Source organism: Bombina bombina, chromosome 2 (genome assembly GCF_027579735.1).
Source record: "Bombina bombina isolate aBomBom1 chromosome 2, aBomBom1.pri, whole genome shotgun sequence".
NCBI classification, from domain to species: domain Eukaryota; kingdom Metazoa; phylum Chordata; class Amphibia; order Anura; family Bombinatoridae; genus Bombina; species Bombina bombina.
The window spans coordinates 1,159,351,875-1,159,367,731 of record NC_069500.1 but is presented as its reverse complement, the minus strand read 5'-3'; the positions used below and the strand labels follow the sequence as shown (position 1 = coordinate 1,159,367,731).

At 40.6% G+C, this 15,857-nt stretch overlaps 1 protein-coding gene across 3 annotated transcripts in view; it reads left to right on the top strand.

Annotated features, from left to right (window-relative positions):
- FBXO8 (F-box protein 8) overlaps positions 1-15,857 on the top strand; it is a 318,169-nt gene that overhangs the window by 24,183 nt on the left and 278,129 nt on the right. For all 3 annotated transcript variants that reach the window (XM_053703835.1, XM_053703833.1, XM_053703834.1), the window contains exon 2: positions 4,801-4,903. The gene's annotated coding sequence lies outside the window, so the exon portion shown is untranslated. The remainder of the gene's footprint in view (positions 1-4,800; positions 4,904-15,857) is intronic.

The following is a 15,857-nucleotide window of genomic DNA, read 5'->3' as shown; positions in this document are numbered from 1 at the left end:
CAGGCATTGGTGCCCTCAGAATAGGGTCCGCCTCTCTCTTCCCTCCCATTTTCATTCAGTGTCCTCTAAAGCTTGGGTATATGTTTCCCACAAGTAACAAATGAAACCGTGGACTCTCCTCATATTAAGAAGGAAAACATAAATTATGCGGACCTAAATTTGTTATTCGTCTGGCACCTTTTGTATACCCTGATATTTCTCCTACTGTTCCTTGTTCCCTCGGCAGAATGACTGGGGAATGAGGGCAGTGGGGGAGGTATTTGAGCCTTTGGCTGGGGTGTCTTTGCCTCCTCCTGGTGGCCGGGTTCTGTATTCCCACAACTAATGAATGAAGCCATGGACTCTCCTCATACAGAAGGAAAGGAAATTATCTGGTAAGCATAATTTATGTTTTGTATAAAAGCTCTATTTATTTATGAAACAAGAATTACTTTTCTAGAAATATTTCTAAGCAAAGACAGAATTAATTGTTTGTCATTAGGTGGATGGATTCATTTTTTTGACATTGAAAAGAGGATAACATATACAATGATATTTTCAAATTGAGGCTATATTAATGCAGGGCATTTTTATCATAAATAAAGGGGGGAATTGGGAAGATAGAGGATTGTGCCGTGCACTTGTGCAGGAAAATGCTATGAAACATATAAAAAAGTTTTGTAACTAGCCCTAAATACCAGAAGATTGTAGAAAAGCTCTTGTGCAATGCTGACCTCTGGTCTAATGCAACCAATTGCGCAAGAGCAGGGCTGTCAATCCCCTTGGTTTTATCCATCCACTGTAGTTTTAATCCGCCACGTCTGAGATGGCAGAGAGGTTAGGATGCAGCAGTATTATAACCACTGCTTCTTAAACTGAGGTTGCAGGTTCACATGCGTGAGCCTGCCCTGCAAAGACTCTGGATCTGCAAATGCAGCTTCTGAAATACAGGGAGTGCAGAATTATTAGGCAAATGAGTATTTTGACCACATCATCCTCTTTATGCATGTTGTCTTACTCCAAGCTGTATAGGCTCGAAAGCCTACTACCAATTAAGCATATTAGGTGATGTGCATCTCTGTAATGAGAAGGGGTGTGGTCTAATGACATCAAAACCCTATATCAGGTGTGCATAATTATTAGGCAACTTCCTTTCCTTTGGCAAAATGGGTCAAAAGAAGGACTTGACAGTCTCAGAAAAGTCAAAAATAGTGAGATATCTTGCAGAGGGATGCAGCACTCTTAAAATTGCAAAGCTTCTGAAGCGTGATCATGGAACAATCAAGCGTTTCATTCAAAATAGTCAACAGGGTCGCAAGAAGCGTGTGGAAAAACCAAGGCGCAAAATAACTGCCCATGAACTGAGAAAAGTCAAGCGTGCAGCTGCCAAGATGCCACTTGCCACCAGTTTGGCCATATTTCAGAGCTGCAACATCACTGGAGTGCCCAAAAGCACAAGGTGTGCAATACTCAGAGACATGGCCAAGGTAAGAAAGGCTGAAAGACGACCACCACTGAACAAGACACACAAGCTGAAACGTCAAGACTGGGCCAAGAAATATCTCAAGACTGATTTTTCTAAGGTTTTATGGACTGATGAAATGAGAGTGAGTCTTGATGGGCCAGATGGATGGGCCCGTGGCTGGATTGGTAAAGGGCAGAGAGCTCCAGTCCGACTCAGACGCCAGCAAGGTGGAGGTGGAGTACTGGTTTGGGCTGGTATTATCAAAGATGAGCTTGTGGGGCCTTTTCGGGTTGAGGATGGAGTCAAGCTCAACTCCCAGACCTACTGCAAGTTTCTGGAAGACACCTTCTTCAAGCAGTGGTACAGGAAGAAGTCTGCATCCTTCAAGAAAAACATGATTTTTCATGCAGGACAATGCTCCATCACACGCGTCCAAGTACTCCACAGCGTGGCTGGCAAGAAAGGGTATAAAAGAAGAAAATCTAATGACATGTCCTCCTTGTTCACCTGATCTGAACCCCATTGAGAACCTGTGGTCCATCATCAAATGTGAGATTTACAAGGAGGGAAAAGAGTACACCTCTCTGAACAGTGTCTGGGAGGCTGTGGTTGCTTCTGCACGCAATGTTGATGGTGAACAGATCAAAACACTTACAGAATCCATGGATGGCAGGCTTTTGAGTGTCCTTGCAAAGAAAGGTGGCTATATTGGTCACTGATTTGTTTTTGTTTTGTTTTTGAATGTCAGAAATGTATATTTGTGAATGTTGAGATGTTATATTGGTTTCACTGGTAAAAATAAATAATTGAAATGGGTATATATTTGTTTTTTGTTAAGTTGCCTAATAATTATGCACAGTAATAGTCACCTGCACACACAGATATCCCCCTAAAATAGCTATAACTAAAAACAAACTAAAAACTACTTCCAAAACTATTCAGCTTTGATATTAATGAGTTTTTTGGGTTCATTGAGAACATGGTGGTTGTTCAATAATAAAATTAATCCTCAAAAATACAACTTGCCTAATAATTCTGCACTCCATGTAGTATGTGAAATCTTTAAAATCCTAGTCTTGTGTCAAAACTCGTGTAGTAGAGTCTGCCATACTGAACCTTAAATGGACAGTAACGTCAAAATAAAACTTTCATGATTCAGATAGAGCATGCATTTTTAAACAACAATTGCAAAAGTACAGCACTATTTCCTGCCATGCAGTGTTCCAGATGCCTACCTAGGTATCTCTTCAACAAAGAATATCCCATAAACTACGCAAATTTTATAATAGAAGTAAATTGGAAACTTTTTTTTTATTATTGTATTCTCTGTCTGAACCGCAAAATAAAATAATTGTGTTTCAGATCCCTTTAACATAAATGCATTTAATAGATATTTTGTACAATTAACATTGAAAATGTTTTAATATCTGCTAATTTTAGCTTAAAGGGACAGTCAAGTCCAAAAAAAACTTTCATGATTTAAATAGGTCATGTAATTTTAAACAACTTTCCAATTTACTTTTATCACCAATTTTGCTTTGTTCTCTTGGTATTCTTAATTGAAAGCTAAACCTAGGAGGTTCATATGCTAATTTCTTAGACATTGAAGGCCGCCTCTAATCTGACAGTATTTTGACAGTGTTTCACCACTAGAGGGCATTAGTTCATGTGTTTCATATAGAAAACATTGAGCTCACGTATGTAGGAGTGAGAACTGATTGGCTAAAATGCAAGTTTGTCAAAAGAACTGAAATAAGGGGGCAGTTTGCAGAGGCTTGGATACAAGGTAATTACAAAGGTAAAAAGTGTATTAATATACCTGTGTTGGTTGTGCAAAACTAGGGAATGGGTAATAAAGGGATTATCTACCTTTTTAAACAACAACAATTCTGATGTTGACTGTCCCTTTTAAATACTGGCTTAAATTTTAGTGGGTGGTCAGTCAAATTAGTTGGGTGGTGTGCCCTTTATAATGGTCCTGGAAAGAACACTGCTCTATTTCCGTTTATTTATACAAGATATTATTATGGTGTCTGTACAATAATAGCCTAGAAATAACTTTTTGTACCACAGCCCTCCTAATGACGAGTATCTAGTGTCCCATACAAAGATGTTAATTATCTAATTTTTCATTTTTTGCGAGACACCCAGTTTGCACCAACATGTTAGATGTATTGTTAGTTTGCAGGTCCTGCTGGCTTAAAGGAACATTGTACACTAGATTTTTCTTTGCATTATTTTTTTTTGTAGATGAGCCATTTATATAGCCCACCTAGGGGGGTGTTGTAAAAAATGTATAGTTTTGCTTATTTTTAAATAACATTGTGCTGATTTTCAGACTCCTAACCAAGCACCAAAGTTTAAAATGTATGCTGATGTACACAGATTCCAGACTGCTTCTGTTTGTATAATGGGTCTTTTCATATGCAGGGGAGGGGGGAAGGTTCTGCTATCAGCCCCTTTCAGTGGGTTTTCCAGACTAACCTCATCAACAGTGCTATATTGGGAGCTTCTAAGTAAGTTTTTTTAAAAGGTTTTATACTGGATTTTGCATCTGCATATTATTCTTCATTAGTAGTGTCTATTACATTCAGTTAAATTTAAAATTGGTTTACACTGTCCCTTTAATGCAAATATGAGACAATCTATATATACTTGTTTTTTTAAGTGTGTTTTTTTGGGTTTTTTTTTTTTAACTAAAGTTTAGAAAATTTTAAGATGTTCCTAGCTGAGATTAGTTTTTATTTATTTTCCAAAATAACTTGTAGTTGATATAAAATGCTTTATACTTCATTTTGTTTTTTAAAATGTGAATTATTATTCTGTAAATAATTCTTAAAGTGATGGTAAACCCAAGCGTGTAACAAACGCTAAGATTTACCATCACTAAATGTAAACATGAATTTATCTAATTTTTTTTGTAAAAAACAGAGTTACACTCACCCTAGCTGTTAGGAAAGCATATCGCTAACACAGCGCTTCTGGCAACCCACAGCACAGCACTTTCTTCAATGAGGTGACGTTTCCACCTCTAGACCAATAGCCTTGTGTGTCAGCTGACATCCTACCATGGCTAGAGGTCTAAACATCACCTCATTGGAGAAGAGTGATGTGCCATGGGCGGCTGGAGGCACTGTATTAGCAATATGCTTTCCTAACAGCTAGGGTGAGTGTAACGCTGTTTTTGTTTTTTACAAAACGATGAGCGAAACTCATGTTTATTTTAATCATGGTAAATCCTAGCATTTGTTATACTCTCAGGTTTACCATCACTTTAAGTTCGTGTCTTATTGCAGACCCAGTTAATATGTTGAACTGTTCTGATAATTAAACATGCTTGTTTTTGTTTTTTATAGGACCAGAATGAAACCCTTCATTAATGTTCAGTGCTAGACCACCAGAGGAGTATGAGCAAAAGCTGAGTAGCCGCAGAGCTGCATTATTGTTTGCCTGTTTGAAGTAAGTCATCTTATCATTTATTACAGAGCAAATAAACACCTGGAACCATTGACTTTAGATCACTTAGATGGAAGAAGCATACATTTTATTTCATTTTCCATTTGGCTTACTGCAAAATAAATGTCAATATAATGAGCACACAAGCCATCTCATTGCCTTTGCTTTCTCCTACTATGATAGTCTTTTGGTGTTGATCTTTTAGCAACTAATACACTGTAGCTCATTCTCTAGTAAAAACCAGCCATATCTACATAGTATTTAGTTACTCCGTTAGTCATCTGCTGAAGGAGAGGTTCACACATCAGCTGTAGTGCCCCAGCAAAGACAAAGATGCTCCTTAGCTTTAGATCATAGAGTAGTAGGGTAAAGAGTTAGCTTGAACCTATGGAGCAGGCAGTGCAGCATCTAATTGGATGAATTGTCTATATTTTATACATTTATGTATGTGTGTGTGTATATGCATGTATATATATATATATATATATATATATATATATATATATATATATATATATATATATATATATACAGCGAACACTCCAATTCTACTTTTTTAGAAGTGGGGACACGCTCAGCAGCGAAACCACTAACCATTCCCAATACAAAAAGAGAAGTGAGGGAAGAAAAATCAGAAGGGGGGGGGCACAAAAAAACAATTAGCAAAGAAAAAGTAGATATTATATTTAATCTTAGCAGCAGACATTTGAATGAAGCGGAAACATCCCTGTTAAATCGGGGGCTATCATTCATACCGACCCCCAAAACTGATTCTTTTGATATGCTGGTGGATATACATAAATGACAAAGACAGCTGAAATTAAGAGATCATTTTAGAAATGATACTTATGTCCCCACTCCATTCAAGAAAAAATCTACTTTTGAACCTGCAAATACACATAATTCTATCAGAGTATATACACGAGCTCTTAGCCATGATATCAAACAAATACCCCAAAAAAAGACATATTCTAACTTGAGTAAAGCTGAGGCCCAAGCACTTATGGATCTGAAAAATGACACATCCATCATTATCCGCCCTGCGGATAAGGGGGGATCAGTTGTCATTTTAGACTATACAGAATACAGGAAAGAGGCACTTAGACAGTTAATTTCTTGTACGTTTGGCTATCTCTTATCTGGTAACCCTACATCAACCTATAAAAGGGTCATTGACAGATTTCTACAGGAGGGCTTTGAGGCAGGCATACTTAGTGAACAGGAGCAGTCATTTCTTATTACGGATTATCCAAAGGTTCCTGTGCTCTACTTGCTGCCAAAGGTGCACAAAACCTTACCTAATCCACCTGGCAGACCGATTGTGTCTGCCAGGGGCTCTATTCTGTCCAGTTTGGCCATATACATCGACTCGCACCTCCAGCAGGTTGTGAAACATACTGAATCTTACTTAAAGGATTCCCCAGAGATGATTTGTGTCCTCAAGGAATATGTTGGTTTAGATGTTGATGATGTGCTTGTCACCATGGACGTGGACAGCCTTTACACTGTTATACCTCATCATGAGAGTGTGGAGGCTGTCAGGTCCATGGTGACGGGCAACGATTTGTACAATGGTCCACCCATAGAGTTCCTTTGTGAAATGTTAACACATTGTCTTGAGAAGAATTATTTTAAATTTGAAAATGAGTATTTTTTGCAAATTGCAGGTACAGCCATGGGTTCGAATGTGGCTCCCACTTATGCAAATCTCTACATGGCGTGGTATGAACGCACTTTGATGCGGCCACAGGATAACCGCAACATCATGTACTACACACGCTACATCGATGATGTGTTCTTGGTGTGGAGAGGTGGTGAGCCAGCATTGCTTGAGTGGGTGTCACATTTGAATACCATGGCTTGTCCAATCAGGTTTAAGTTGGATTACAGTACAGTATCTGTACATTTTTTGGATCTTAATATTTTCAAAGTTGATGCAGAGGGTATCACTCGTTTTGGTACTTCCCTTTATACCAAACCAACTGACCGCAATTCCTTGTTGGATGCGAGGAGTTTTCACCGTCTGCACCAAAAGAAAGGGATTGTCACCTCCCAACTCACTTGTGTCATCAGGAACAACAGCGAGATACCTATGCTACACCAACAACTAGAAGAAATGGACATGAAACTAGTGGAGAGAGGCTACACCAGAGAGATGGTCAAGAAGGCACGTAATGATCTTATGGATCCCACTAATCTGGAAAATAGACAAGGGACAACTAAATCAGACCCTGATTGGATCAATATGGTAACTACATATACATCAGATTCGAGACACCTCGCTGAGGCGGTCCGGAGGCATTGGCCAGTGGTAGGCAGTGATCCCACACTACCATTTGGGAGGGTGGCTGCCCCCAGAATAGCATACCGAAGAACAAATAACCTAAGGGACATATTGGTTAAGTCAGATCCAATAAGGAATTACAAAAAGGATACTTGGCTTAAACCCACGAAGATGGGCTGCTTTCCCTGTTCTGGATGTGTAACCTGCAATGGTATGCTTAGGGGCAACTCGTTCCAGCACCCTCATAGTAACAGAAGATTCGACATCAGACATCGCCTTACCTGCACCAGTATATATGTAGTATACATGATCATTTGCCCATGTTCCAGGGTATATATCGGCAAAACAGTAACAACCTTCCGCGAGCGTATGGCAAATCACCGTTGTGCAATACGGGAGGCCTTACGCACTGGTGAATCAGAACAACCAGTAGCCAGGCACTGCATCCAATATAAACATGCGGTTTCCAGTTTACGCACAATGCTTATAGATCATATACCCCCACTTCCAAGGGGAGGTGACAGAGGGGAACCTGCTACTACAATGTGAAACCAAGTGGATCTACAGGCTAAATACCATCGCTCCATATGGCCTCAATACATCGCTGGATTTTAGTCCCTTCTACTAGATAAACTCTGTCCTGGCAACATAATCTGAGTACACAGATTTGTCCTGGTGTAGCATATGGGTTTCAAAAATGGACATATAATCATTTCCCGCATACTGTTCCTATGTTTCTACCATAATACTAGTAGGCATGACTGTTAGCCAGTATTTCATTCTATATGTAAATTGAGGTAGTTTATTGTCTTTATGACATTCAAAAACTTTGTGATACTTTTCACTTATTATGATATGGATACAATGTTATATAGATGCTCCTTTCTAAACACATGTTTGAATTTTATGCACTATGTTTTTAGTACTATTTGCTGGGAGTGTTGCGCTGATATAGATATTGTTTTTTGTCCAATAGTTTGGTGATCTGCGGTACTTTGCCCCATTGTAATAAGTATGGGGATCTCCGTCAATATATGTAATCGGCGACACACTTGATATGCAAATATAGCTATTGGTTTATTGCACAACCGCCGGGAAACCGTGTATAGTTTACATGTTGCTATGGCAACGTCGGCCCTACGATCTCACAGGGCGCACAGTTTAGCGCTCCCTGATGACGTCAGGCGCCGACTACACACACGGTGAACTGGCGGCAGGTGTTATACTCCAGTAGTTTTTAAATGGTGACTTGGGGTAAGTTTGGTATGAAGCTTTTAATATTTTTGATACATTTGATAAAGGCACAATGTTGTGCCGAAACGTCATGGTATTATTATCGTTTTAATGGATTGAATAAAGGATTACCTTTTATAAAGACCAGTGAGTGCCTGTGTTCTTGCAGAGGATATATATATATATATATATACCGTATTGCATTGAGCAATGATACTTTTTTTTTATTGGACTAACTTGTTTTTCCCACAGAAAAACTCTGGAATACATTGTTTCCAATGCAGCAAAGGATTCTGGGTAATATATGCAAATTAGGTTCACAATGACAGACCTTTTTACTTCAAGTCTTCTTTTCAGCAGATTCCCTTAACGCCAAAGTATCGCTGTTCACACAGCTTATAAACTTAGCTAGGGTTAGAGCAGTGATTCATAACTATCCCAGGACAGACTGTTTCTGGCCTGTCTAGATTTGTTAATGAACTACACAATGAGTTATTTTCTCTATTTTGTGCGTAGTGGAGGATTTCAAACTTACCTTTTACCTCCCCCTAATTTAAAATGTTGTATTTTGCCCGGGAATCAACTTCACCCAGCTGTGATTCAAACTTTCTCCCAGCTGATGAGTAGCAACAACTACGAAACAGTCTGTCCTGGGATAGTTATGAATCACTGCTCTAACTCTAGCTAAGTTTATAAGCTGTGTAAACAGCGATACTTTGGCGTAAAGGGAATCTGCTGAAAAGCAGACTTGAAGTAAAAAGGTGTGTCATTGTGAACCTAATTTGCATATCTTACTCAGAATCCTTTGCTGCATTGGAAACAATGTATTCCAGAGGTTTTCTGTGGGAAAAACGATATATATATATTTTGCCTTTTATTTCTGTAAAATTATTGTGAAGCATATTTCAAATTTGATGCCAGCCTAGAACTGCTGTTTGAATTCATTACTTGACTTACTGTTTTGCATATAATAATAGTTTTCTAGGACTATACTTTATTTTGATAATTGGTTAAAAAAAAACGGTTAAATTTGATTCTGTTATACAGAACTAAATAAAGAATAATACTAGCGATGCACCAAAATTTGGGAAGCTAAAGTTCTGAATACAGTATTCAAGGGGGGATAAGTAACATGTTTATAAACACTTGATATTATCAGACACAGCCCTAAGCACGCACAGAGAATATGTATAAGCCTTGTATAAAGTGCTTGTACATCAGCCTCTTGTGTGTAGACAGTCTATTCGCTTGAAGCAAATATGCGTGCACACTATATATGCATAAGCCTCAAGCTCGCACACAGTTGGTACAAATTAGCACCCACCAGATAGTGTATACAAAAAAAGCACAGTAACTTTCTATAACCACCTTGCACGTAAGGTCATAGCTAAGTCCGGTGGTCCTGTTGATAGGTGACAGGCAGACTCCGTTTGGGGCTCCGGACATATAATCTGACAGGTCAGTGTAAGACCCGAACCAAGAACTAGGCTGAGTTACGATGAGAGACAATCGGGTGCAGCCACGCCCATCGCACGGATAACTACACCCAAAAACAAAACGCATGTCCACCTCGTATTGTTGTCTGGCTATAACCACGCTCTCCCTTGTAGAGCTCCACCAGTTTCACTGCAGATCACGCCCTACGGACCACGCCCATTTGTTGGAGCTTTCCCGCCTACAAGCTCTCAGCTACACACACACACTGTAGTTAAAAAAGAGAGAAAAAAATTCAGTTTCGGGTTTTTGGCCAGGGGCATCCTGAATTTTTGGCATCGGTTTCGGTCCAGAATTTTCATTTCAGTGCATCCCTAATATAAATAGATATATATCTATATATCACACCAGAATACAGTATTTAGAAACCCGGGGGGCTGCAGAAGCTAATAAATATCCAAAAATAAAGAGAGCACCCGCTTGGAATTCCTTTCCAAATCGTTTTCAGGGTCCGACTCCCTTCTTCAGACATATAAAAGTGCATGAAAACGTTCACAGATTAAAGGTGACAATTTGGAAAGGAAAGTGCTCTCTTTATGAAGGGTGGCCGAGTAAAGCATACAGATTCTGAATAATAATAGGAGAAGCTACAATGCTTCAAATGCATTGCATATATTTCTTCGTTTTGTTTCAATTTCTCCCTAACCATAATTCTTGGCTTAAAGTCCTATTTACTTGCAGGATTCTTTTTTTTTTTTTTTTTTTTTTTTTTTTTTTTAAAGAAATGTATATACCCTCTCTTAAAAATAAATAAAAAGAGAGAAGCGCTCAACCTGAGAATGAACAATACCATAATAGCTTGATCTATGGCTAGTTGCCACCCAAGAAGCAGCCTCTTTTCTCTTGTAAGATGTATCGAGTCCACGGATTCATCCATACTTGTGGGATATTCTCCTTCCCAACAGTAAGTGGCAAAGAGAGCACCCACAGCAGAGCTGTCTATATAGCTCCTCCCTTAGCTCCACCCCCCAGTCATTCTCTTTGCCTGCTAACTGCTACGAAGGGTAAAGTGAGTGTGGTGACAAAAATGTTGGTTTTTATTTTCTCATGCAAAAGTTTGTTATTTTAAATGGTACCGGTGTGTACTATTCACTCTCTGGCAGAAAAGGGATGAAGATTTCTGCAAAGAGGATGATGATCTTATCACTTTGTAACTAAGATCCACTACTGTTCCCACAGAGGCTGAGGAGTACAGGAAAATTTCAGTTGGGGGAACGGTTTGCATGCTAAGCTGCATTGAGGTATGTTCAGTCAATTTTTTTCTAGACAGACTGTGATAATTCTAGAAAAGGCTGACAATATCACCATGAGGGAAGGGTAAGCTGTATTCTGACACTTAATAGGGAATCCCAGCTTGCATAAAGGGCTCATTTGGTACTGATGGCACTTATGAGAAAACGTTTTTTTATTGAAAACTTAACGTTTTTTGAGGGACTTCAAGGGGTCATTGTGGCTGATTTAAGGGTTATTAACCCACATGGCTAGTTTAGAAACACTTTGGTGTGTTTCTTTTAGGCCCCACTAACATTGAGTGAGGTGGGAGGGGCCTATTTTCGCGCCTCAGTTGCACAGTTTCTTTTACTCTGAAGACATCCAGCTGCTTCTCCAGAGGGTCCTGCTGTGTTTGAGGGCCTAAAAGAAGGTTTTTCCCCACAAATCTATCCTAAAGGGCAGGTAGGCACCACAGCAGAGCTGTGGCAAGGTGCTGAACGTTTTTATACCGGTTTTTGACATTTTGTCTATCCGGTTTTTACATTAAGAGGTTAATCGTTTATTTGGCTGTGCAAACTTACGAAGGCTTTATGATTCTACTGTAAAAATTTCGTAAAGTTTACTGCTTTTTTTACACTGTTTTTCAGAGTTTGTGCATCTTTTTTTCTCTTAAAGGCACAGTACCGTTTTTTTTTTTTTTTTTTAAGTATTATTTACTTTGAATAAAGTGTTTTCCAAGCTTGCTTGTTTCATTACTAGCCTGTTTAACATGTCTGACACCAAGGAAAATCCTTGTTCAATGTGTTTAGAAGCCATTGTGGAACCCCCTTTTAGAATGTGTCCCACTTGCACTGATATGTCTATAAATTATAAAGAGCATATTATAGCACTTAAAAATATAGCAATAAATGATTCTCAGACAGAAGGAATTGAGGGTTTGCCATCTAGCTCTCCCCAAGTGTCACAACCAGTAACGCCCGCACAAGTGACGCCAAGTACCTCTAGTGCGTCGACTTCATTTACTTTACAAGACATGGCCATAGTTATGAATACAACCCTCACAGTGGTTTGATCTAAACTGTCTGGTTTACAAGGAAAGCGTGACAGCTCTGGGTTAAGAACAACTGCTGAGCCTTCTGACGCTGTAGTAGCCGTATCCGATACAGGTATACCTCACTTTACAGCGTTTCGCGGTGCTGAAGTTCATCCTCCAGTGATTTTGAAACAGTGCTGTAATCATCGTGAGATTGCGAGAAAAGTGACTGGCACCATTTTGTTATGATTAGTTCAGTCTGTTTACAGCATTACAGTGCAATCTGTGTCTCAGTGCTATAGTCTGGCAAATTTTACTACAGTAATTGTCACTATTTTACAGGTACAGTATTTATTTAATACTGTGCTGTGCTAGTGTTAAACTAAACCTAGCACTATTGCACCCCTAATATATGTTAGTTCAAACATGTTTTCAAGTTTTTAAACACACTGGCAAGTGAAAAGAAAGCTAAAACTGCCTTGTTTCACTTTAAGGCGGTTTTCACTTTACAGCAGGGCTCCGGTCCCTAACCCGCTGTATGAGCGGGGTATACCTGTATACCCTCACAATGTTCTGAAGTAGTGGTAAGGGATTTGCTATCTGAGGGAGAGATTTCTGATTCAGGAAAGACACTCCCTCAGACAGATTCTGATATGACGGCCTTTAAATTTAAGCTTGAACACCTCCGCTTGTTGCTCAGGGAGGTATTAGCGACTCTGGATGATTGTGACCCTATTGTGGTCCCAGAGAAATTGTGTAAAATGGACAAATACTTAGAGGTTCCTGTTTACACTGATGTTTTTCCAGTCCCTAAGAGGATTGTGAATATTGTTACTAAGGAGTGGGATAGACCAGGTATACCGTTCGCTCCCCCTCCTATTTTTAAGAAAATGTTTCCCATATCTGACACCATGCGGGACTCGTGGCAGATGGTTCCTAAGGTGGAGGGAGCTGTTTCTACTCTCGCTAAGCGTACAACTATACCTATCTAAGACAGTTGTGCTTTCAAAGATCCTATGGATAAAAAAATTAGAGGGTCTCCTAAAGAAAATTTTTGTTCATCAAGGTTTTCTTCTCAAACGTATTGCGTGCATTGTTCCTGTAACTACTGCAGCTGCTTTCTGGTTCAAGGCTCTAGAAGAGGCTCTTCAGATGGAGACTCCATTAGAGGATATTATGGATAGAATTAAGGCCCTTAAATTGGTTATTTCTTTCATTACAGATACTGCTTTCCAACTGGCTAAATTAGCGGCAAAGAATTCAGGTTTTTCCATTTTAGCATGCAGGGCGTTATGGCTTAAGTCCTGGTCTGCTGATGTGTCATCAAAATCTAAACTTTTGAACATCCCTATTCGGGCCTGAATTGAAAGAGATTATTTCAGACATCACTGGAGGGAAAGGCCACGCCCTCCCTCAGGATAAAACAAATAAAATGAGGACCAAACAAAATAATTTTCGTTCCTTTCGGAACTTCAAGAGTGGTCCCGCTTCAGCTTCCCCTGCTGCAAAGCAAGAGGGGAATTTTGCCCAATCCAAGTCAGTCTGGAGACATAACCAGGCTTGGAACAAGGGTAAACAGGCCAAGAAGCCTGCTGCTGCCTCCAAGACAGCATGAAGTGGTAGCCCCCGATCCGGGACCGGTTCTAGTAGGGGCCAGACTCTCTCTCTCTTTGCTCAGGCTTGTGCAAGAGATGTTCACGATTCCTGGGCATTAGAAATTGTGTCCCAAGGATATCTTCTGGACTTCAAAGACTTACCCCCCCCCCCCCCCCCCAAGGGGGAGATTTCACATTTCTCAATTGTCTGCAAACCAGACAAACAGAGAGGCGTTCTTACGCTGTGTAGAAGACCTACATACCATGGGAGTGATCCGCCCAGTTCCAAAAGCGGAACAAGGGCTAGGTTTTTACTCAAACCTGTTTGTGGTTCCCAAAAAAGAGGGAACTTTCAGACCAATCTTGGATCTCAAAATAGTACCATCATTCAAGATGGAGGCTATTCTACCTCTGATCCAGGAGGGTCAATATATGACTACCGTGGACTTAAAGGATGCGTATCTACACATCCCTATTCACAGAGATCATCATCAATTCCTCAGATTCGCCTTTCTGGACAGGCATTGCCAGTTTGTGGCCCTTCCCTTCGGGTTGGCCACAGCTCCCAGGTTTTTCACAAAGGTGCTAGGGTCCCATTTGGAGGTTTTAAGACCGCGGGGCATAGCAGTGGCGCGCTAGACGACATCTTAATTCAGGCGTCGACTTTACAGTTAACCAAGTCTCACACTGACATCGTGTTGGCTTTTCTGAGATCTCACGGGTGGAAGGTGAACCTAGAAAAGAGTTCTCTCTTCCCTCTCACAAGAGTTTCCTTCCTAGGGACTCTGATAGACTCGGTAGAAAGGAAAATATTTCTGACGGAGGTCAGAAAATCAAAACTCTTGACCACTTTTCGAGTTCTTCATTCCATTCCTCGGCCATCAGTGGCTCAGTGTATGGAGGTAATCGGACTCATGGTAGCGGCAATGGACATAGTTCCTTTTGCCCGCCTACACCTCAGACCACTGCAACTGTGCATGCTCAAACAGTGGAATGTGGATTATGCAGATTTATCTCCGTAAATACATCTGGATCAGGAGACCAGAGATTCTCTTCTCTGGTGGTTGTCTCAGGACCACCTGGCTCAGGGAATGTGTTTCCGCAGGCCAGAGTGGATTATTGTAACGACAGATGCCAGCCTGCTAGGCTGGGGTGCAGTCTGGAATTCCCTGAAACACAGGGCTTATGGACTCGGGAGGAAACTCCTCCCGATAAACATTCTAGAACTGAGAGCGATATTCAATGCGCTTCAGGCGTGGCCTCGGCTAGCTGCGGCCAAATTCATCAGATTTCAGTCGGACAACATCACGACTGTAGCTTACATCAATCACATAGGAGGAACACGTAGTCCTCTAGCGATGATGGAAGTAACCAAAATAATCCGATGGGCAGAGACTCACTCTTGCCATCTTTCAGCAATCCATATCCCAGGGGTAGAGAACTGGGAGGCAGATTTCCTAAGTCATCAGATTTTTCATCCGGGAGAGTGGGAGCTCCATCCGGAAGTATTTGCCCAGCTGATTCAACTATGGGGCACACCAGAATTGGATCTGATGGCGTCCCATCAGAACGCCAAGCTCCCTTGTTACGGGTACAGGTCCCGGGATCCCCAGGCGGTACTGATAGATGCTCTAGCAGTGCCTTGTTCCTTCAATCTGGCCTATGTATTTCCACCGTTTCCTCTCCTCCCACGTCTGTGGCCAGAATCGAGCAGGAGAGAGCTTGAGTGATTCTGATAGCACCTGCGTGGCCACGCAGGACTTGGTATGCTGACCTAGTGGACATGTCATCTGTTCCACCGTGGACTCTGCCAATGAGGCAGGACCTTCTAATCCAAGGTCCATTCAAGCATCCAAATCTAATTTCTCTGCGTCTGACTACTTGGAGATTGAACGCCTGATTTTATCAAAGCGTGGTTTCTCTGAGTCGGTCATTGATACCCTGATTCAAGCTAGAAAGCCTGTCACCAGGAAAATATATCATAAGATTTGGCGCAAATATCTTTATTGGTGTGAATCCAAGGGTTACTCATGGAGTAAGATTAGGATTCCTAGAATATTGTCTTTTCTCCAAGAAGGATTGGAGAAGGGATTATCAGCTAGCTCC